This window comes from Muntiacus reevesi, chromosome 22 (genome assembly GCF_963930625.1).
Source record: "Muntiacus reevesi chromosome 22, mMunRee1.1, whole genome shotgun sequence".
Classification (NCBI taxonomy): Eukaryota; Metazoa; Chordata; class Mammalia; order Artiodactyla; family Cervidae; genus Muntiacus; species Muntiacus reevesi.
In genome coordinates, this window is record NC_089270.1 from 45183079 (window position 1) to 45204761 (window position 21683).

Below are 21683 nucleotides of genomic sequence, written 5' to 3' on the forward strand. Positions count from 1 at the left end.
TTCTCTTTCTTCTTCTCTCTTCCTCCCTCCTCCCTTCCTTCATTCTTTCCCTCCTTTTCCCTTCTTTCTCTCTTCCTTCTTCCCTTCCTCCCTCCATTGCTTTTGTTCTTTCTGCCTCTTGCTGTTTAATCATCATGAGAGAAGTAGCCAGAAGTCCTGTGAAGACCTGAAGAGTCAGCCTTTGAGGTTCTGTATCATCTGGTCCACCTTTCCCATGCAAGCCGAGCAGAGGATGGCTCCTCTTCACCCCAGCAGAATGAACACTCCATTGTCTTTCCCCTTGTTTCCACTCACCCCTTCCTCCCCAGCACTCACAGGCTGTGATCACCCCTGTCTCCACCTGCTTTGTTTTTTTTCTTTGTCTTCATTGTTGCACAGGCTTATCTCCAGTTTCAGAGATCAGGGGCACTTTAGCTGTGGTACGTGGGCTTCTCACTGTGGCCACTTCTCTTACTGCAGACATGATCTTAGTTGCTCCAAGGTATGTGGGATCCCCCTGGATCAGGGATCAAACTCATTTCTCCCACATTGGCGGGCAGATTCCTTATACTGAACCACCAGAGAAGGCCCCTGCCTGGATTTTTCTGCACCTCTCAACTATCTCTCCATATCCTTCAAGGTCTAATTCATGTTCCATTCTCCATGAAATCTTGCCTAATGACACCAGCCAACACCAATCTTATCCTTTCCTGATTATCCCTCCCGCTTACTCTCAAGTCAAGGATAGAAACTGTTGCTGTGCTTGGACCTCTGTCTTGAAGATTCCTAGGTTACCTCTGAGCTGAAGGCCTTCTAGCAATAACGATGAGAATGATATAGGAGCAGCGTGTGTCCAGTACTTGCCAAACCTGGTCTAAACTGTCTCACTTGGTAGTGGTTGCATTGGAACTTAATTTTACATTGTCTCGTAATATCCAACTGTATATACTTCTAGGCTCTTATAGCCCTTCTGATAACATTTGCAGCATTTAAGGGAGAGGCCGTTAAAGTTTTAGAGAGAGAGAACCATAAATGATGTCATAGAGAGTAACAACTGATCCCTCGGGAGGGGCCCCTCAAGTTGGCTTTCCCTTCTTGGGGTTGGTTTGACAGATCCCAAAATATGATTTTGAGGATGCACTCAGGGGTGATGGATTTCCTGGTGTGTTTTCTGACAAATACATGTATAAACTTATCCGTCTACATACTCAATATATAAACCAGATTAATAATTCTTCTGTAATTAGAGACAGTCCTTCCCAGAAACTATACTTCCCAGGGCTACTTCTACAAGGCACTTCCTTCTAAATAGAGGATGGGTAAGAACTTTGATTAGTGCCCAGGAAGTTGCCAGGGAACATGAAATCAAAACCTTTCCACATTTTTTCCCCAGCGGATGAAACTTCTCCGGCCCTGTCACTTGTTGGCTGTGCTGGCCTCTGGCATGTACTCAACATCTCTATGCCTTGCTTTTCCAACTGTCTACACAAATAGTACGTAACTCATAGTGTCGTTGTAAAAAGTGCTCACAACAGTGAGTAGCACCAGCTAAGCACTTAGTCAATGGTGGTTTTTTATTATGTATATCTTTTCACCAGTATTTGAGACACACTTCCATAACAACACAGCAGCCCTAATGGAATAATGAAGCCCACACTGAGTTTTTTTGAAACTTCAAAGATTATTCTAAATCCAAGAGCGCCAAGTCAAACGGCCTGCTTTTCCTTTGTCTTCTGCACACTGCCCCACTTCCTGTTTTATGGATCGTGATCTCTCCTGCTGGTTCAACTTCTTGTCTCAGTTTTACTCATGGAGCCGCAGGAGCAGAATGCTGTGTGCTGTGAAGCCCTCAGCCTCAGGACTTGTCACTCCCTGAAAATGCTTTTCCCCAGAAATCTTGCTCCTCCTTTTCCTACATCTTCTGTGAAAGTGCTAGCTGGTCAGTTGTGACCTATTCTTTGAGACCCTATGGACTGTGGCCCGCCAGGCTCCTCTGTCCATGGGATTGCCCTTTCCTTTTCCAGGGGATCTGCCCAGCTCAGGGATTGAACCCAGGTCTCCAGCACTGCAGGCAGATACTTGACCCTCTGAGCTGCCAGGGGAGCCTCGTGGCTTCCCCCTGCCTAGGTGGGACCTGCCGCCTTCAAAGGCGATTGACAGACAAGGAAGGCAGCTGTAGGCAGGCCTGGATGATTCATGAGGCTGGCGGCTGGCCCTACCCCTCTTCCTGTCTCGGGAGACACTCAAGCCAGCGTAGAAGCCTGTTTTGCAGGTGTTTCTTAGTTGAGTATCAAACCGGTGGACCGGTACTTATTCCTGAAACACCAGCAGGTATATAAAAGGATTTGCTGCCTTATTCTTATGTAGTCGCTGTTAATAATAAAGGAGTAGCCACATCTACCATAGTTTCTATTGGATAAAAACGTGAATGGGGAATTTTTTTTTAAGCTTCCAGCTCTCTATGAAGTGCAGGCAGTTCCCAGGTGGGGACGGTGGTCTAGAGCAGCCAGGGACAGCTTGGGAGAGGACCCAGCTCTACTGCAAGAAATGATGCAGAGCCTGCCCTGTGGGCCTGTGACTAGAATTTTTCCTCCTTCACCCCCTGGTTGTTTTACAAGGTATCAGATGACTGGCGGCGCCCAGTCAATGGGGGAACTAAAGACTGCAGTCAACACCTTCCTCCCCGCCCCTCTCCTATTGATTCTTCTTCCTCCACTCCTCCCCCTCAGTCAAAACACCAACCCACCAGCCCAATCCAAACACCTCTGAAGAAGTACAGCTTTAGAATATGTGGAATCAGAGGATTAACAGTGTCAAGAGAAGAGGGGGTACAGTAGAAACTAACAACGTTGTAGAGCAACTCTGCTCCAATAAAAGTTAATTTAAAACAGAGAGAGGGAAGAGTGGGACGGAATAAGAGGAAAAGTCAGAATTTCAACATTTTTTCTCCTTCCAGGGAAAAAATAGAGTATATCTCTCTGGGCAAGTAGGCCGTCCACCTCGGAGGGAGAACCCACGTGTTCCCCAGGTAGTACATTCCAGAGAGTGAATAAATTGTCGAGAGATGCTGGACTGGGGCCATAGAAATACACGACGTTAAAATGCAATGATAGAAGCTGTTAACAATCCTTCGAAAGATGCCAGAAGGTTTAAGAGGCAGCCGCAATACCTCACAGGTGCTGCTGCAGCGCCGGCTGAGTTGTAGGGTTCCTGTCTTTTGCTGATGGAAAAGCTGAGGCAACACAGTGACTTGCCCAGGGTCACACACCACGCTTGGGACAGAAATAACCCTGACTCCTCCGTCCTGGCTCTAACCAGCTGACAACGCCACTTTATTACTGTACTATCATTCCAATCTGAATCATGTAAATTGCTCCTAATTGCAGGTCTGCAATGAACTATAACCTCCGTGTGACTTCTCGCTACCAGACCGGGGAGCTAGGAAGTGACTGAAGTTTCACAAACTCCCAAATATGGGATAAATTGCTGGGGCAGGGGGTGGGGGGGTGTTTGAAAACTTGACTCTGAAACTGCTAAGAAACATCATATTTGGATTTTTTTTTAATGAATTTGAATCGTCACCTCTCACTTACTAAATCTGAACAGAGAAGCACTTGGGATCCAAATGGATGACATTCAGAAAAGCATTCAGGAATAAATCTCAGATATTTTCCAAGCATTCAGTCTTCACACAGTTCCTTTTCATGCTCATTAAGTGACTGTCTGTTTCTGTATTTAAATATCCTAGGTTATCACATGTGGAATCTAAAAGATAAACGAACAGGTTCAGAGAGAACAAACCAGTGGGAGATGACCAGTGGGAGAGGGAAAAGGGGAGGGGCAAGATGGGGTAGGGGAAAAGTGAAAGTCACTCAGCCGTGTCCAACCAGTCATGTCAGACTCCTTGCAACCCCATGGACTGTAGTCTGCCAGGCTCCTCTGTCCATGGAATTCTCCAGGCCAGATACTGGATTAGATAGCCATTCCCTTCTCCAGGGGACCTTCCCAACCTAGGGATGGAACCCAGTCTCCTGCATTGCAGGCGGATTCTTTACCGTCTGAGCCACCAGGGAAGCCCTAAGTGTAGGGGACTAAGAGGCCAGTATATAGAAAATAAATAAGGAAAAAAGATATATTGTACAGCACAGGGAAATATGGCTGTGATTTTTAAGAACTTCAAATGGAATAAAATATAGAGACTAAAATAACATTGCAAATCAACTATACTTCAATTTTTTGAAAGTTGCTAAAATGATAAAAGTAAATAAACTTTCTTTTTAACTCTATTATAGGCAACTTTTGGAAGGGGGTGGGAGGAGGGGCCCAGGAAGCAACCAGGCATAGAAATTCAGATCTGTCCTTGGGGCTGGACACATGCCCTGCTCAGGAAAGAAAGTAAATTCCAGTGGGCAAATTGCTTGAACTGATTCATTTGTCCACCCAGAGACGCCACCTACCTGCTCGCAGGTATTCAGGTGAATGACAGGTGGGCGGGGCCTACTGACTGTTTCGATAACTAAGGTCCCAGCAATGTTTTATCTGCCGAGGCTCCTGTGATGTCACACAGTTCCTGGTCCCCACCGACCAATGGCCTCCTCCTTCCTCTAGGCACCTGTGGGACGGCGGTGGAGGCCGGTTACTGCTGGGGCAGCCCAGGGAGTTGTTGGACTCAGCCACAGGCGTGAGAACCGCTGGGGTGCTGCCTCTTGGAGAGCCCCGGGCAGCACTTGGAAAGGTGAGCTGAAACCCTGCTTGTTCCTCCCTGGACGTTTAGACCGTGGACCCCCGACGGATCTGAAGGAAGAATGTGAGTGAAAAATAGAAGCTGAGTGGTTTAGCCCTGGGTGTTTGTCCCAGAGGGAGAAGTTCTTTTTGAAAGGAAAGAGATGCCTTAGACATTTTGGATGCAGAGAAAAATTCTCCCAGGTCAGATATTTAATCCTTTTGGTTTCTCTTAATCATTAATCCAGCCTCTGCTTGTCTGGGAAGTTGAACTGATTATTATTATTTTTAAACTCTGAGGTGGAGTGGATACTTTTTTTTGAAACTTCAATATGCAGACCTGTATAGTCTGTGTTGGGAGGGGGCTGAAATCAGAGCTGACTTATTTTCCCTTGCTTTCGGCGTTCACCAGAGGCAATTTCCATCTAAACCTGTGAGATGACCTTAATTATTCCCCCCCCTGCCCCCCTCTGAAAATCTGTTCCTCCGGCAGGTAAATTCTATTGCCCTTACTCAGAAGCCTGCACTCCAGTCTTCTTCCCTCTTTCTTCTCTAGAGAAGTCTACTGTTTTCTTTGTCCTTTATTCTTTTTAAAACTGCTTCACAGACTTGGATTAGAATTGTTTACATTCAGACCCTGAGTTGGCTGCCTGCTGACCTTTGGCTAAAGTAAAGATCATTTCCTCAGTGTTTACAAGAATATAAATTCAGGTCTGATACGTAATTTTTTGGAACTCTTCCATTTTTTTTTTCCTCTCTACCTTTTCTTTGCAAATATACCAAGGAGATTGTTCTGCCAGGACCTTTCTTTCTTGAGTAATTTTACCTCTAGGATCCATTTTGTTTTCTTAATCCTGACCACACAGACTGTTAGCACTTCTGTTCTGGATGGTCCAGGAGCCACACACACTCTCCACCCAATACTGTTGTTAGAGGAAAAGAAACCATCTCCAAACCCGGCTCCCTACTGGGATGAGCTAGAAAATGGGGAGAAAAGTCCACCTGTGAGGGAGGCATTTCATCCTGGATTTCTTCATGGGCTATTTTTCTGAGATTTCAGTTAGCCAGGGAATCATCTGTTAGGAATATTCCTATTCCTATAAATATTCATATTCATCCACCCAGAAATTCAAAGTACATGTCAGTTCTCCTAGAGTATAAATTGACACGAATTGAGAACACTTTAGTCTCAGATGCTTGCTTCTCCCCGGAGACGCCGCCTCGCGCGTGTTGCCAGTCGCTCTCACTCCTCGGAGGCTTGCGTTGCCCCTCAGCTGACCTCTGAGTCTGCCCTTCTCCCCTGAGCCTTCTGTTTGGGTGGTGGCTGCTTGTCCTTCACTAATAGCCTCACTTGATTCAGAGTTTTGTCAGCACAAGAGAGAAAAAGATCTCTTAGATCCTAAATCTTCTGGGTAGAATTGTGTCCTTAAAGTCACAAACCTCTCCACGACATTTCCTTCCCTCTATGGGCCGTGGTTCACTAGGTCTCTGCATAGTAGGCAATGTATGATTAAACCAATCGTTTTATCACTATATGTCAGGGCTCCTGACTATCAAAGGAACAAAGCTATGGATACTACACCCCCAGATATAAGAAAGAAAAAAAAATTACAGAGACTGGAATTCCGAGTCAGGTGATTTAGAATGCAACTGGTATCTTGGCTAGTGTGTACAAGAGTTTTGCTCACAGGGATGAGAAGATCCATAGTGGTTCCCTTCCTGTAGTAACTCCATCCCTTGGTTAGGTGTAAAATGGCTTGATTGAAAACTGTACAGCCTCTTCCATTTACATCTTCCTCATATTACTTCTCTCAGTCCCTGTTTCTTCATCAGTAAAGCGAGAACTAATAATCCCAACAATATAAGATGGTCCTGAGAAGTACATGAGGTAACATATACAGAGCAGCTAGTGGCCACTGCCTGGTGTCAAGTGGGTGCCAAGCAAAGGCTAGATCCAGCCTTCCTGAGGGTATTTATCTGGATTGCTAGAGGAAATAGTCTGACCTTTCTGAGACAAAAGGTCTAATGTGGTTGCAATTGTCAGGATCCCTGATAGTTCTTGTTATGGTTATTAGTTGTAAGTAATTCACACTGATGTTCACAGTGCAGAGAAAGGAAGCAAGCAGGAGGGAGGAAAATGCTTAAACTGTGTCTTTAAATGGGCCAGGCAGACTGGTTTCTGCCGTTCTCCCAGGCCAGCTTTAAGAGCTGCTAGCCATGTTGTCACTCCTGCCTTTTTGCTCCTCGAGACTCTCATCCCTGTACAACAGCCCCACAAAATGTGGTCCTCTGCAGGCTTTCGGGGGAAACATTCTGTCCGCATTTGTGCAGTCTGACTTGGCAGACAGCCCTCTCTGCTTTCAATTGTGTGATCTCCAGGGCAGACTGGTGCTTGGTCTCCTCCGGTCTTGCAGGTAAACACCCTCGGCTGCAGCCTGGTGAGAGGCAGGGCTAAGTCCCTGGGAGGAGGAGCCCGCCCTGGGCTGAGAAAGGGGAACCGGGAGGTCTTGCGGATATGATCACCCCTTAGTAGACCGTCATGTGCCCTTTGATGACCTTGAGCCATTGCGTGAGGGCAGGCGTGTTCCCAGTGCCCTGGGAGCTTCTCCAGGTCTCATCTTATCCTGAAAAGATAACGTCCCTTTTCATCATCAAGAGCAAGGTAACCGCCTAGTGGGTTGAGATCAGGGGTTCACAACCTTGAACTGATTACTAGCTTGCTCAGTGGAACCTGGAGACACACCTCAACCTCCCCATCCATCAGTTTCCATATTTACCTTTTCCCGCGAAAGGGACGTCAGTGTTTCACATCGCCAGGCCCCATAACAGAAGCTGGATGGGCGGTGCACCTATGTGAGTAGGTCAGGTTGACTGCAGGGGAGTGGTCACATGCCTCACTAGGAAATATTAGTCTTATTTATTGAATTCTAGGTGGAATGGTGCTACTGCATTAGAACAGTGGCCTGTTCTTTGCCACCAGTCTCCCTGAGTTCAACACCCATCTCCACCTCCTACTAGCCTTGTAACCTGGGATGGGTTATTTAACCTCACTTTACCTCAGCTATTAAGAAAATTGTGAAGCTGAAATGATTGAAATGTTTAAAGTGCTTAGAACAGTCCTTGGCACAATGTCAACTATTATTTTCTTGAAAGGAAGGCATAGTGGCTAGAATCAGTCAGATCTGGGCCAGTTCCATCAGGTAATTATCAAACTAAATCAGTAATTGAATATCTCTTTGTCTCAGTTTCATCATCTGGAAAACAGAATACTTACCAAACCCAGTGCTACTGTGAGGAATAACTGAAATGGTTTCACATAAAGTGCCTGCTATATAGAAAGCACTCAATAAGTGTTAAATTCTGTAGCATTAGAGGAAACAATTATTATATTGGATATAGCTAGACTTCCTGGGTCATGCTACAGTTTGGGTATAATAATGATTGAAACAGTAGTAAATTGAGAACCAAAGACTCTCTGAGCAAAACAGATTTCCCAAAAGGCCCCCAAAGGCTTAGAAGGAGAATCTGGTAACAAAGATTATTGATATCTTATTTATCTTGGAGTTTCAAGCTAGAGGTGCTGTCAGCTGAAATGCCTGGTCCTTTGCAGAACTGTGGGTAGTAGGATTCTGCGATGCAAATTAACAGTGGGATTTCCTGGAATGGTGATTCCTGGCTTCCAGCATCTCCTTTTTAGACTTGAAGTCCTCACTTAAAGTAGAGAAGATAAGGTCTGCTAGGATTCTGACTACTTAAAAGGCCGTTCTGTGCAATGCTGCCGAGAGGGGACTTATGAGAGATACTCTAAAAGGTATCCTCCCCCTTGCCTCAGCATTTGTGGACTCTCTGGTGTACATAACTCGTCCTGATATTTGTGTGCTGGCAACGCATAGACTCACTTTTATGTGGGTGGCAAATTTATTGTTCTCTGACAGGGTCTCTAAATAACATGGGCTTTTCAAAACCGTTTGGAAGGAAGACTACATCACTCTTTCTGGGTTAATAGGATTTAACCATCTATTATCTCCAAAGAATAAAGGTTTACATGAAAGACATGCAAATTGCAAATCACAAAAACTGCACCGAGCTGAAATAAGAAACAGAAAATGTTGATTCTCCTCTATAAACATCTTCCATTCATGTTTTCCTCTCCTTTGGTTCTAAGATGAGGACAACACAATGACCTGTTGCTTACCCACAGATATATTTCAGATCAACATAAGGCAGAACTTTCTAAGAATTAGGGTTGTCTAAAAATCCAGTAGACTGTCTTGTAGGGCAGTGAGTTCCCTGTCTGAAGGTGATTGTTTTACATATTTATAAGTATTTATGTATTTAGTACCTAGTACAATGACAACCCACTCCAGTATTCTTGCCTGTAAAATCCCATGGATGGAAGAACCTGGTAGGCTACAGTCCATGGAGTCCCAAAGAGTCGGACATGACTGAGCAACTTCACATGTTTACTGGATGAATGAATGACAAAGAAGATTTGCATCTCTTTAGCAGCACATACCGCTCATCTGTACAATAAGGATTTAATCACTGATCTCATAGGGTCATTCTAAAGATTAACTGAGAAAATACATGAAAAGTGTCCAACATAGTATCTTGCACTTAGTGAACTGCTCATTAACTAATAATAATTATTTTACATTTACAAAATATTTACATTATTTTACATTACAAAAATATTTAATTTTACATTATAAAATATAATCTAAAAAAGAGGGGAGAGAAGGGATTCCTGGGATTCAAGTAGAGGAGAGACAAGATGACCCCCAAATTTGAGATTTGTGGTTTTCTACTCCTGTTCTCTTCACCCTGCCCTGCTGGGTCTGCCTTTCCAGAAGAATACCTCGTCCCCTCCCCTACCCTCCCTCAGGTTTAGGGAGCCACACTTTGACATGGTGGATTGACGACACGCTTCTGTCAGTGGCTAAGTTCTGCCCCAATTAACCAGAGATTTTTTAAATATATATCATTAATATGTGACTTAGAATGTGTGGACTTCACTTCCACCATTATTTTCCAGTGACTCTTAGTTGCTTCTTATGTTTGATGCATTTGTCACAGGGACAGAAAAGACTTCACCAATAGCAGAGTGGAAACTCTACAAGAATTTTCTTTAATAGCTTCTTGGCATGGAGCGTGGCAATAACACACATATGATGGTGAGGTCTAAATATGTCATTGCTATCTGTTGAGATGATTTACATAACTTGCTTATGACTGCTCTCAGTCACGTGGCCTTTTTTGAATAGTATACTACATGTTTGGGCTCCAGCATACTCACGTTAACACATGAGTCATCTGGTGTTTTCAGATTCCTCATTAACTATTATCATTATGCTTGTCTTATGCCTTCCACAACACATGCACAAATTCGGCTATTCTACCTGTAGTTCTTTTCTCTCCCTTGGAGCCCTAGAAATGTGGTTTAACAGTCATCTCTGGAGACATCTGTGTTCTTGCTTAGCTATGGATTAAAAGAAAATTAGGCTTTTATACTAGAGCAGAACTGCTATCCAGAAGTATGTATTAATAGATGTCTAAATGGCTGCCACTCACAATATTGTCCCTAAATCCTGTAGAGAAGCATTGGAAAAGATCATGGGGAATGTGTATCCCCTTCTGGGCATACAGAGCCCTGTATTCATTTCCGATTGCTGCAGTAATGAATTACCACACACTTGGCATCTCAAAACAACATGAGTTTATTTCCTCACAATTCTGGAAGCTAGAAGTCTGAAATCAAGGCATTGGCAGAGCCCTGCCTCCACTGGAAGCTCCAGAAAAGGATCCTTCTTTGCCTCTTTCAGCTTCCATGCCTCCTGGTGCCCCAGGCTTGTGGCTGCTTCATTCCAACCTCGGTCTCCACATCACCGTCTCCCCATCACCATCTCCCCCGTGCCTTCCCTGTCTCCCCATCCCCGTCTCCCTGTGCCTTCTCTGTCTCCACATCACCATCTCCCCGTGCCTTCTCTGTCTCCACATCACCGTCTCCCTGTGCCTTCTCTGTCTCCACATCACCGTCTCCCCGTGCCTTCTCTGTCTCCACATCACCGTCTCCCCGTGCCTTCTCTGTCTCCACATCACCGTCTCCCCGTGCCTTCTCTGTCTCCACATCACCGTCTCCCCGTGCCTTCTCTGTCTCCACATCACCGTCTCCCCGTGCCTTCTCTGTCTCCACATCACCGTCTCCCCGTGCCTTCTCTGTCTCCACATCACCGTCTCCCCGTGCCTTCTCTGTCTCCACATCACCGTCTCCCCGTGCCTTCTCTGTCTCCACATCACCGTCTCCCCGTGCCTTCTCTGTCTCCACATCACCGTCTCCCCGTGCCTTCTCTGTCTCCACATCACCGTCTCCCCGTGCCTTCTCTGTCTCCACATCACCGTCTCCCCGTGCCTTCTCTGTCTCCACATCACCGTCTCCCCGTGCCTTCTCTGTCTCCACATCATCGTCTCCCCGTGCCTTCTCTGTCTCCACATCACCGTCTCCTCTGTGCCTTCTCTGTCTCCCCATCACCGTCTCCCCGTGCCTTCTCTGTCTCCCCATCACCGTCTCCCCGTGCCTTCTCTGTCTCCCCATCACCGTCTCCCCGTGCCTTCTCTGTCTCCACATCACCGTCTCCCCGTGCCTTCTCTGTCTCCACATCACCGTCTCCCCGTGCCTTCTCTGTCTCCACATCACCGTCTCCCCGTGCCTTCTCTGTCTCCACATCACCGTCTCCCCGTGCCTTCTCTGTCTCCACATCATCGTCTCCCCGTGCCTTCTCTGTCTCCACATCACCGTCTCCTCTGTGCCTTCTCTGTCTCCCCATCACCGTCTCCCCATGCCTTCTCTGTCTCCCCATCACCGTCTCCCCGTGCCTTCTCTGTCTCCCCATCACCGTCTCCCCGTGCCTTCTCTGTCTCCCCATCATCGTCTCCCCGTGCCTTCTCTGTCTCCCCATCACCATCTTCCCCGTGTCTTCTCTTCCTCTGTCTCTAAAAAGACACTTGTCATTGGATTTGGGGTTAAATCAGAAAATCCAGGGTGATCTCATTTCAAGATCTTTAACTTACGTTTATCATCAAAAACAAGACCATTTTTCTAATAAGGTCACACTCTCAGGTACTAGGAGTTAGGATGTGGGCATATCTTTGGGAGGGACATTCCTATACATTGGCCCCTCCCATTTCTTATGATGAAATTCCTTATCTACTTGGAGATTGAAATATTGGGCAAAGTACAGGCATGGAGAAACAGAATTGGCAGCCTTCACCACTACCATTATTTATTCCTATGTTCAAAGTTCAAAATACAATTGTTAAGTGTTTTATATGCTAAAGACCTGCTGAACCTTTTCAGTCACTAGTATGATGAATCTACAAAAACAAATCAGTGACGGTAATCCTAGGTTGCTTTAACAGATAGGTGGTATTTCTGGCTAAGGAAGTGATTCCTCCACTCAACCCTGAGTCCACCATTGGAGATGTTTCTAACAGAAGCCAGTAGATCATCCCCCAACATGTCATAAAGAGGATTCTTGCTCTTGGTGAGAATCTAAGATCATCACCCAACTCAAATCCCTGTGACTTCTTAATAATTTTAAAATCTCAGTCACGTGGGAACACCAGACACCAGAGGGTGGATTCCTTTTCCTTGAAGAATTTGCTCAGTTTCTTCCTTCTGCCTGGATTTCTTCCAACTTGCCCAAATTTCATTTATCTTTCCTGACCCTCCCTGAGGACAATCTGTTCCAAGAACTTTCCTTGACTGTTCTGAGCCACACCACACTGCTTCCTCACTCTTTTCCTCCACACTGGTCCCTGGCTCCTGTTTTGGAGGACAATACTTATTGTGTGTTTTCTTACACTGTTTTAAGTTGGTTTGTTTGTTTATTTTTATATGAAAGCTCCATTTTCTTAATTAGACAAACTCATTGAGGATGAAATTGAATTGCTATGGGAACTCCCACAGAAATGCAGACAAGTGTCAGGCACGTAAGAGGTAAATACTGTAGAATTGAAACAGTAGAGAAATGTTGAGTACTTAAATATCTTCCTCTACCTTGTCCTTTCTTCCTTAAACCTTGGTTATATGTTTAAAAAAAAAAAAAGCATTTCCTAAGTAGGTTTAGGCTACCCACTCCAGTATCCTTGGGCTTCCATGGTGGTTCAGATGGTTAAGAATCCACCTGCAATGCAGGAGACCTGGGTTCAATCCCTAGGTTGGGAAGATTCCCTGGAGGACGGCATGGCAACCCACTCCAGTGTTCTTGCCTAGAGAATCCCCAGGGACAGCGGAGCCTGGCGGGCTGTGGTCCACGGGGTCACAAAGGGTCAGACACAACTGAGCAACTAAGCACAGCGCAGTACAAATATGTTTTTCAGCCGTGAGTGTAAGAAGGCCAGTCTGCTTCCTCACCATACTTCTCATCTGACATCAGCCCTGCCCAGGACCCTGTGGCAACTGACTGCAAGGGCCATGAGCCGCTGGTCAATGCAGAATATTCAGCCTAGATTTTGCTGTTGGCAGGGGTCAGTTCCATCTCAGTATGTTGGTAGACCAGGAAGGGGAAGGATGTCTTTTATGGGCCAGAGTTCTTACAAACAAACCCAAGTTTGAAAGGTGTGCCCTGACACCCCAGGGGAAAGGCAGTAAAGTTTTCTGACAAGATAGACAAAGCTCCTCTGCAAGAGGAGCTGGTGAAAGTCCATCACTGACTTCTAAAACTTGAATTTCTTCTCATTTAACACTCCCCTTGTTTTTCCCACTTTCTGAACATCTTCTCAGTTATTGACTCCAGATATATCACATGTTCTCCTTTTAGTTCAATTTTCCTTTAATTTCCTGACTATATTTCAACCTCTTTAAAGATCATTTGTATTTTTTTCTGTCTTTTATAGTGTTGGCAGCACTCTACAGACAGGTGTCATTTACAGACTGCGTTAATGAATTACTCTCTCTTAGAGACTGGTGATTTAGATATTAAGTAGGAGCAGAGCTAACCCTGACCTATGTAGCCCGTACACACCTGCCCTCCCTCTGTCCCCTCTCTTTCCCTTGCAATGCATATGGTGCCCCCGTCTCCCCACCTCCACTTCCAACCCAGGTTCTTGGTTTGAAGATAGTTTTTACCGGTGCATGACTATTTTTATTCAGATCACTAAAGTACCTGGAAACGGAAGTGTAAGTCACTTAGTCGTGTCTATCTCTTTGCAATCCCATGTACTGTAGCCCGTCACGCTTCTCTGTCCATGGAATTATCCAAGCAAGAATACTGGGGTGGGTTGCCATGCCCTTCTCCATGGCATCTTTCTGACCCAGGGACTGAACCCAGATCTCCTGCATTACAGGCACATTTTTTACCATCTGGGTCACCAGTGTGCTAAGTTGCTTCAGTCATGTTTCTGAGCCAGCAGGGAAGCCCATTAAAGCCCCTAATTTCTCCCCACTACAAATGTAAGTTAAGGTATAGCCCCCAGAGCATTTGTCTGGCCTCTTATATATCTTAATTCAAAGTTGGTATTTATAAAAAAAAAAATGATGGCACTTTGATACCTGCAAGTCTCACACAGTTTATCCATAATTTAACATGTAACTATAAATTTACATTGTTTAATAGAGAAAGAATGAAGCAAGGCAATAATAGAGTTTTGCCAAGAGAATGCACTGGTCATACCAAACACCCTCTTCCAACAACACAAGAGAAGACTCTACACATGGACGTCACCAGATGGTCAATACCAAAATCAGATTGATTATATTCTTTGCAGCCAAAGATGGAGAAACTCTATAGAGTCAGCAAAAACAAGACCGGGAGCTGACTGTGGCGCAGATCATGAACCCTTATTGCCAAATTCAGACTTAAACTGAAGAGAGTAGGGATAACCACTAGACCATTCAGGTATGACCTAAATCAAATCCCTTATGATTATACAGTGGAAGTGACAAATGGATTCAAGAGATTAGATCTGATAGACAGAGTGCCTGAAGAACTATGGTCAGAGGTTCATAACATTGTACAGGAGGCAGGAGTCAAGACCATCTCTAAGAAAAAGAAATGCAAAAAGGCAAAATGGTTGTCTTAGGAGGCCTTACAAATAGCTGTGAAATGAAGAGAAGCAAAAAGCAAAGGAGGAAAGGAAAGATATACCCATTTGAATGCAGAGTTCCAAAGAATAGCAAGGAGAGATAAGAAAGTCTTCCTCAGTGATCAGTGCAAAGAAATAGAGGAACACAACAGAATGGAAAAGACTAGAGATCTCTTCAAGAAAATTAGAGATACCAAGGGAACATTTCATGCAAAGATGGGCACAATAAAGGACAGAAATGGTATGGACCTAACCTAACCCTCTTAATACCTAGAAGATATTAAGAAGAGGTGGCAAGAATACACAGAAGAACTAGCCAAAAAAGATCTTCATGACCCAGATAATCAAGATGCTATAATCACTCACCTAGAGTCAGACATCCTGGAATGTGAAGTCAAGTGGGCCTTAGGAAGCATCACTATAAACAAAGCTAGTGGAGGTGATAGAATTCCAGTTGAGCTATTTCAAATCCTAAACGACGATGCTGTGAAAGGGCTACACTCAATATGCTGGCAAATTTGTAAAACTCAGCAGTGGCCACAGGACTGGAAAAGGTCAGTTTTCATTTCAATCCCAAAGAAAGGCAATGCCAAAGAATGCTCAAACCACCACAAAATTGCACTCATCTCACATGCTAGTAAAGCAATGCTCAAAATTCTCCATGCCAGGCTTCAATAATATGTGAACCGTGAACTTCCAGATGTTCAAGCTGGTTTTAGAAAAGGTAGAGGAACCAGAGATCAAATTGCCAACATCTGTTGGATCACTGAAAAAGCAAGAGAGTTCCAGAAAAATCGTCTACTTCTTCTTGACTGACTATGCCAAAGACTTTGACTGTGTGGATCACAACAAACTGTGGAAAATTCTTAAACAGATGGGAATACCAGACCACCTGACCTGGCTCTTGATAAACCTGTATGCAGGTCAGGAAGCAATAGTTAGAACTGGACATGGAACAACAGACTGGTTCCAAATTGGGAAAGGAGAACATCAAGGCTGTATATTGTCACCCTGCTTATTTAACTTATATGCAGAGTACATCATGAGAAATGCTGGGCTGGATGAAACACAAGCTGGAATCAAGATTGCCAGGAGAAATAGCAATAACCTCAGATATTCAGATGACACCACCCTATGGCAGAAAGTGAAGAACTAAAGAGCCTTTGATGAAAGTGAAAGAGGAGAGTGAAAAAGCTGGCTTAAAACTCAACATTCAGAAAACTAAGATCATGACATCTGGTCCCATCACTTCATGGCAAATAGATGGGGAAACAATGGAAACAGTGACAGACTTTATTTTGGGGGGCTCCCAAGAATCACCGCAGATGGTGACTGCAGCCATGAAATTAAAAGGCACTGCTCCTTGGAAGAAAAGCTATGACCAACCTAGATAGCATATTAAAAAGCAGAGACATTACTTTGCCAACAAAGGTCCATCTAGTCAAAGCTATGGTTTTTCCAGTGGTCATGTATGGATGTGAGAGTTGGACTAGAAAGAAAGCTGAGTGCCGAAGAATTGATGCTTTTGAACTGTGGTGTTGGAGATGATTCTTGAGAGTCCCTTGGACTGCAAAGAGATCCAACCAGTCTATCCTAAAGGAAATCAGTTCTGAATATTCATTGGAAGGACTGATGCTCCAATACTTTGGTCACCTGATGGGAAGTACTGACTCATTTGAAAAGACCCTGATGCTGGGAAAGATTGAGGGCAGGAGGAGAAGCGGACAACAGAGGATGAGGTGGTTGGATAGCATCACTGACTCAATGAACATAAGTTTGAGTAAACTGCAGGAGCTGGTGATGGACAGGGAGGCCTGGCATGCTGCAGTCCATGCGGTTGCAAACAATTGGACATGGCTGAGCGACTGAACTGAACTGAATAGAGAAAGATAGAGTTTGCCCTGACTTTGGCAATTTCTTTCCCCCAATAATCTAATTTAGGTGTTGAAGCCAGAGCCAGGTCAGTGGTTGGACTGATAATCATTGTAGAAAGGGAGGCAAGGCCATTGGTGTTACAGGAATTTATCGGCATTGTCCCACCCTTTTGCTCAGAGGGTGTATATCTGGTCTTCACATTTCCAGACTATGTTCCTGACTATGTCTATGATCTGTACTGTCTCTGTACTGAGACATGGCCACAGTGACCAGTTCAAAACCAGCTCTGCAGCCATTCCGCCCTGCGGAGCTTCATCCAAATTTTAAAGCATCATCAACAGCAGGAAAACCTTAAGCTCAGTTTCATCTTTTTTTTAAGGCTAATTCTTTTTTTTTTTTTTTTAAAGTTGAAGTGTAGTTGAATCACAATGTCATGTTAGTTTTAGGTATATAACACAGTGATTCAGTTTTATATATATATATGTATATTCTTCCTCAGGTTCTTTTACCTTATAGGTTATTAAAAATATTCAATATAGTTCCTTGTGCTACACAGTAGATCCTTGTTGGTTATCTGTCCTATATATAGTGGTGCATATGTGTTAATCCCAACCTCCTAATTTATCTCTCCCCCAAGTAGGGCCAAGTGTTACATTGTTTGCGTAGCAACAGTTCATACAGTGTCCTTCCTTGAATGAACTGTTTCTATTACTTGAATGGGCTCTCTTATATACCCACAAAACAAAGCTCTTTCAGGATTCAGTTGTTTTGTGATTGTTTTGGGGACCTGGCCTTAGGTTACATTTTCTTCCTCTCATTTGAAGAAAGTTCTTCCTCCTGCCTCATGAACCCGTCAGCAGATTGCTCACCTGGTGCCTCTATCAAGCATGTATCAATACAACGACCAGTCAGATCAATTTAGACCTTGGTTAAAATTTAGTGGTGCACCTGTGACAAGGTTGTAATTCTTTGCTTTTGCCATTGCACCTGACTGGGAATCAGGGCAGGTACAAGGAAAATATTGAGACCCACAGAGGTGGTTGGAAGCAGAGCTGAATCCTAACGATGGCCTCAACACACAGCTGTCTCTACCTGAGTCTCTGAAATAACAACAGTGACAGGGCCATGGGTCGGTGAGGCAAATGCAGCACTTACCTCTGGGTGTTAATTTTAAGGGGACCCCCCCAAACCCTGGTAATTGTGATAAGTACTATTTTAATGCATTATTTTAATAAACCAAAATTAATGCAAAAATCCATGATGAACAAACAATTAACATTTAAATAAATACAAGAATCAGTAGCTCAAGTTATCTAAAGATTATTTAAGGTTATCACTTAGTCAAAAGAAATTGTCAAACAGCAGTTTCCTCAGTTGAAAATCAGACAAAAGAATAGGTAGATTTTTGAAAATAGTATTGCTGGGCTTGCTTCCTTTAAAGCCAGGAAAGTGAAACTATGCGGAAAAATTTTTGTTTTTAGTAAAATAAAATACTTAAAATAATATTGTACATTTAATATATGTGTTTTTCATGTTTCCCATGTTTTTTCAACTCTCTTAATGATCTAGGGGAAATTAACCATTAAAAAATACATATGTATTGTCAAGACTCATATCTCCTTTGGCCTTAGGCTGCAACATAGGGACTTCCTCCATGGCTCAGTGGTAAAGAATTCGCTTGCAATGCAGGAGATATGAGACATGGGTTTGATCTCTGGGTCGGGAAGATCCCTTGGAGGAGGAAACAGCAATCCACTCCAGTATTCTTGCCTGGAAAAATACCCCATGGATAAAGGAGTCTGGCGGGCTACAGACCATGGGGTTGCAAGAGACAGACATGACTGAGTGACTAAGCACATACTGCATATTGCAACGTGGACCACGTAGCTCTGGTGGGATGAGTGTATCTGTTATTTAGGGATGTCTTCAGTGGATTTTTTTCTGTGATTGTCATAGGCTAAGTAGGAACTTTCTATAAGCAATGCTTTCTGGCAGATAAATGGAGAAGCCTAATGTTCCAAGGTGACTGACTGGTAAGCCTCCTTAGGTACACTTTCCTTCTCAAGCACGTGTGCATCTTCTTTTTTAAAGCAGCTGGACAGGAAGAGGTACAGAGCATTTGGAGATGCAGAATTTCTAGGTTATTCCATCACCTGCCCCTTCATCAGCTGCCCTTGGCCCTATTTTCATTTTTTCATTAATAGTGAATTTCAGTGAAAGCTCATCAATGTTTGTCCTCTGGATGGAAAAAATTATCTCAGATTTATCATTTTTTTATTTATTTATTTTTTATTTATTTTTTTTAAAATTTTTTTATTTTAATTTTTTTATTTTTCAGTGGGTTTTGTCATACATTGTTCAGATTTATCATTTTTTTAAAGTGGTTTCCATTGCCCTTGTGTTATGTATGTCAGGATATTGTAAAATACCAAGAGTTGTCAAAATAAAGGAATGCTTACAAACAAATGGGAGAGCCCCAAATTCCCCGAATACCATTCATTCTTCAGATCAGATTATATGCTGAGAATTCCAATACTGGAACTGTTTAGCCATTAAGGACTTTATTTTGTTTATAGAAATCTAGCTAATGCCAGTAAATATCATTGCATTTTCTAAACTGCTCCAAGCCCTTGCTTTTGCCTTTTAAAGCATCTACTTTTCTACTTCATTAGTCTTAATTTTTTTTCACTTCTGTGGCCAAGAATTACTAACAGCTTCCGTCAGGGCTCAGTGTAACGTCCCCTGCTCAGCTCCAGCAGGACTGCAGGAACAGCCAAGGTGTGTATTGCACCAAGAAAGCAGACAGAGGCAGTCTCTGGCTATGGGAGCAGTTGGTTACTCCCATTTCACTGTCTTGGACGCTGTCCATACATTGCAGGACGTATACTGATAGGTTTAGAGCTTGCTTTAAGAGTGTGGTCAGGCTCTTGGAGTCTGGAAACCTAAAGGAACATCAGACACGCCTGAGGCTGCTGAACCTGTGGGAAGACTTGGGGGCTGTCTTCAAATAACTGAAATGGATTTAAGGAATTAGACATGCTCTGAATGGCACCCATGAAGGGGTTAGGTGAGTTCCAGAGAGAAAAAATTTTGGTCAATATGTAGACTTTCCCTCCCTAATAGGTTGTTATTATTTAGTCGCTTGGTTGTGTCTGACTCTTTTGTGACCCCATGGACTGTAGCTCACCAGGCTCCTCTGTCCTCAGGATTTCCCAGGCAAGAATCCTGGAGCAGGTTGCCATTTCCTCTTCCAGGGGATCTTCGTGATCTAGGGATTGAACTTGTGTCTCCTGCATTGGCAGGCGGATTCTGCACCACTGAGCCACCAGGAATGCCTACATCCCGAGTAGCTACTTATCCTTTAACTGGAAGTTTTTGTCTTTTGACTACATTTACCCACTCTAACTCTCTCCCCACTCTGGTAACTACAAATATGATCTCTTTTTCCCCAAGTTTGTTTGTTGAAGTATAACACCATGCTAGTTCCTGGTGCAGCATGTAGTGACTCAATATTTCTATACATTACAAAATGATCACCACAATAATCTGGTTACAATATGTTACCACATGAAGATATTATATCATTATTGAGTATATTATTTTATAAAATATGAAACGCCTTCATTTTGTAGCTGGAAGTCTGCACCTCTTAATCGCCTTCCTGAAGGCTGTTCTTAAGGCTACTAAGTTCCCAGTCTATTGAATTTTCCAGGGCAGGTGACAATGTACATACAACCTCTAATGAGCCTCTTGGTTGCAGATGGTGCTGACTCACATTTGCCCTGAAATGTATCTTTGTTGTCAACCACAGATGTTTAGAATTTCAAAGTTAGGTAGAAGAACTTCTGGACAGATTTCAGGCAAGATGAAGTAGTGGGAAAGGAAGCAGGGATTAAGGACGAACAGAGGTGGACATTGTTATTTTTCCTGGCACTTCCTGGCATGACCCTGGTGGACTGCACATCTCTGTAAACGTCCCCTCAGGCTTCTATTCTACCCCAACTCAGAGACAAGGAGGAAGGATGGTTCCTAAGTCACAACAGTGCTGTATCGAGGCAGAATAAGATATCCACCCCAACCCCCTACACATACTCAAGGAAGAAATCTACTTCCTGCTTTTTCTCACTCCAAACTGCAAAAAAGCCACCTTGCATATCCCTTTCTCCTTACCCCAGCTAGGACCAGACTGCTGACAGCTGATATACAGACTAACGTGTATGGACGGACCCTCGTGCTCCCTTATAGGGGACAAAAGATTTTGCCTTTTAAGCCTTAATGAGTTTCTATAATTTCTTCTCAGTTCATCAGCAAGGCACTTATATGTCCAAAAACATGACACATCATACGTATTTATAAGATGTAAACTGGAAATAAGAAACATCAAGTAAATTATATTAATCGTACTTTTAAAAGTCTACCTATTTCTTTTTTTGGAACCCAAACTGCTTTTTTAGCCAATTCTCTCATAATCTGTGTCTATTCATATGGGCTTTATTTAGTCTAAAGCAAAGTTGAAAAATATATACAGCAGTGTTTACATTAATATTATATGAAGAATCTGGTTTACTCACAAGAGTAAGTGCCAGGGAATTCAAATTGCTCTCAGATAAAAAAGAATGAAAAGAAAAACAAATTGGTGTTGGAGCTAAAACCTGCCATTTTTGCTTACTCCAATCCACTGACCCTGTCTTAGGCATTTTAGCACTCAGTAAAGTCAAAGAATCTTTTTATCCTGAGATCTTGGAAAACTCCATCTGCAATGGGGCCTACAGGGATTTTTAACTTTATAATTTCCTGGGGCTCTTTTATTTGGTTCAATTCCTGGGTCGGGAAGATCCGCTGGAGAAGGGATAGGCTACCTGCTCCAGTATTCTTGGGCTTCCCTTATGGCTCAGATGGTAAACAATCTGCCTGCAATGTGGGAGACCTGGGTTCAGTCCCTGGGTTGGAAGGATCCCCTGGAGAAGGGAAAGGCTACCCAGTCCAGTACTCCGGCCTAGAGAATTCTATGGGATCTCAAAGAG

General features: G+C 43.7%; 1 protein-coding gene across 4 annotated transcripts in view; it reads left to right on the plus strand.

Moving 5' to 3' along the window:
• LNX1 (ligand of numb-protein X 1) overlaps positions 1-21683 on the plus strand; it is a 184955-nt gene that overhangs the window by 50643 nt on the left and 112629 nt on the right. For 3 of the 4 annotated variants that reach the window (XM_065913923.1, XM_065913924.1, XM_065913922.1), the window contains one exon: positions 4588-4786. The gene's annotated coding sequence lies outside the window, so the exon portion shown is untranslated. Of the gene's footprint in view, positions 1-4587; positions 4906-21683 lie in introns of all 4 variants that reach the window. The other variant, XM_065913925.1, reaches the window with a different exon arrangement.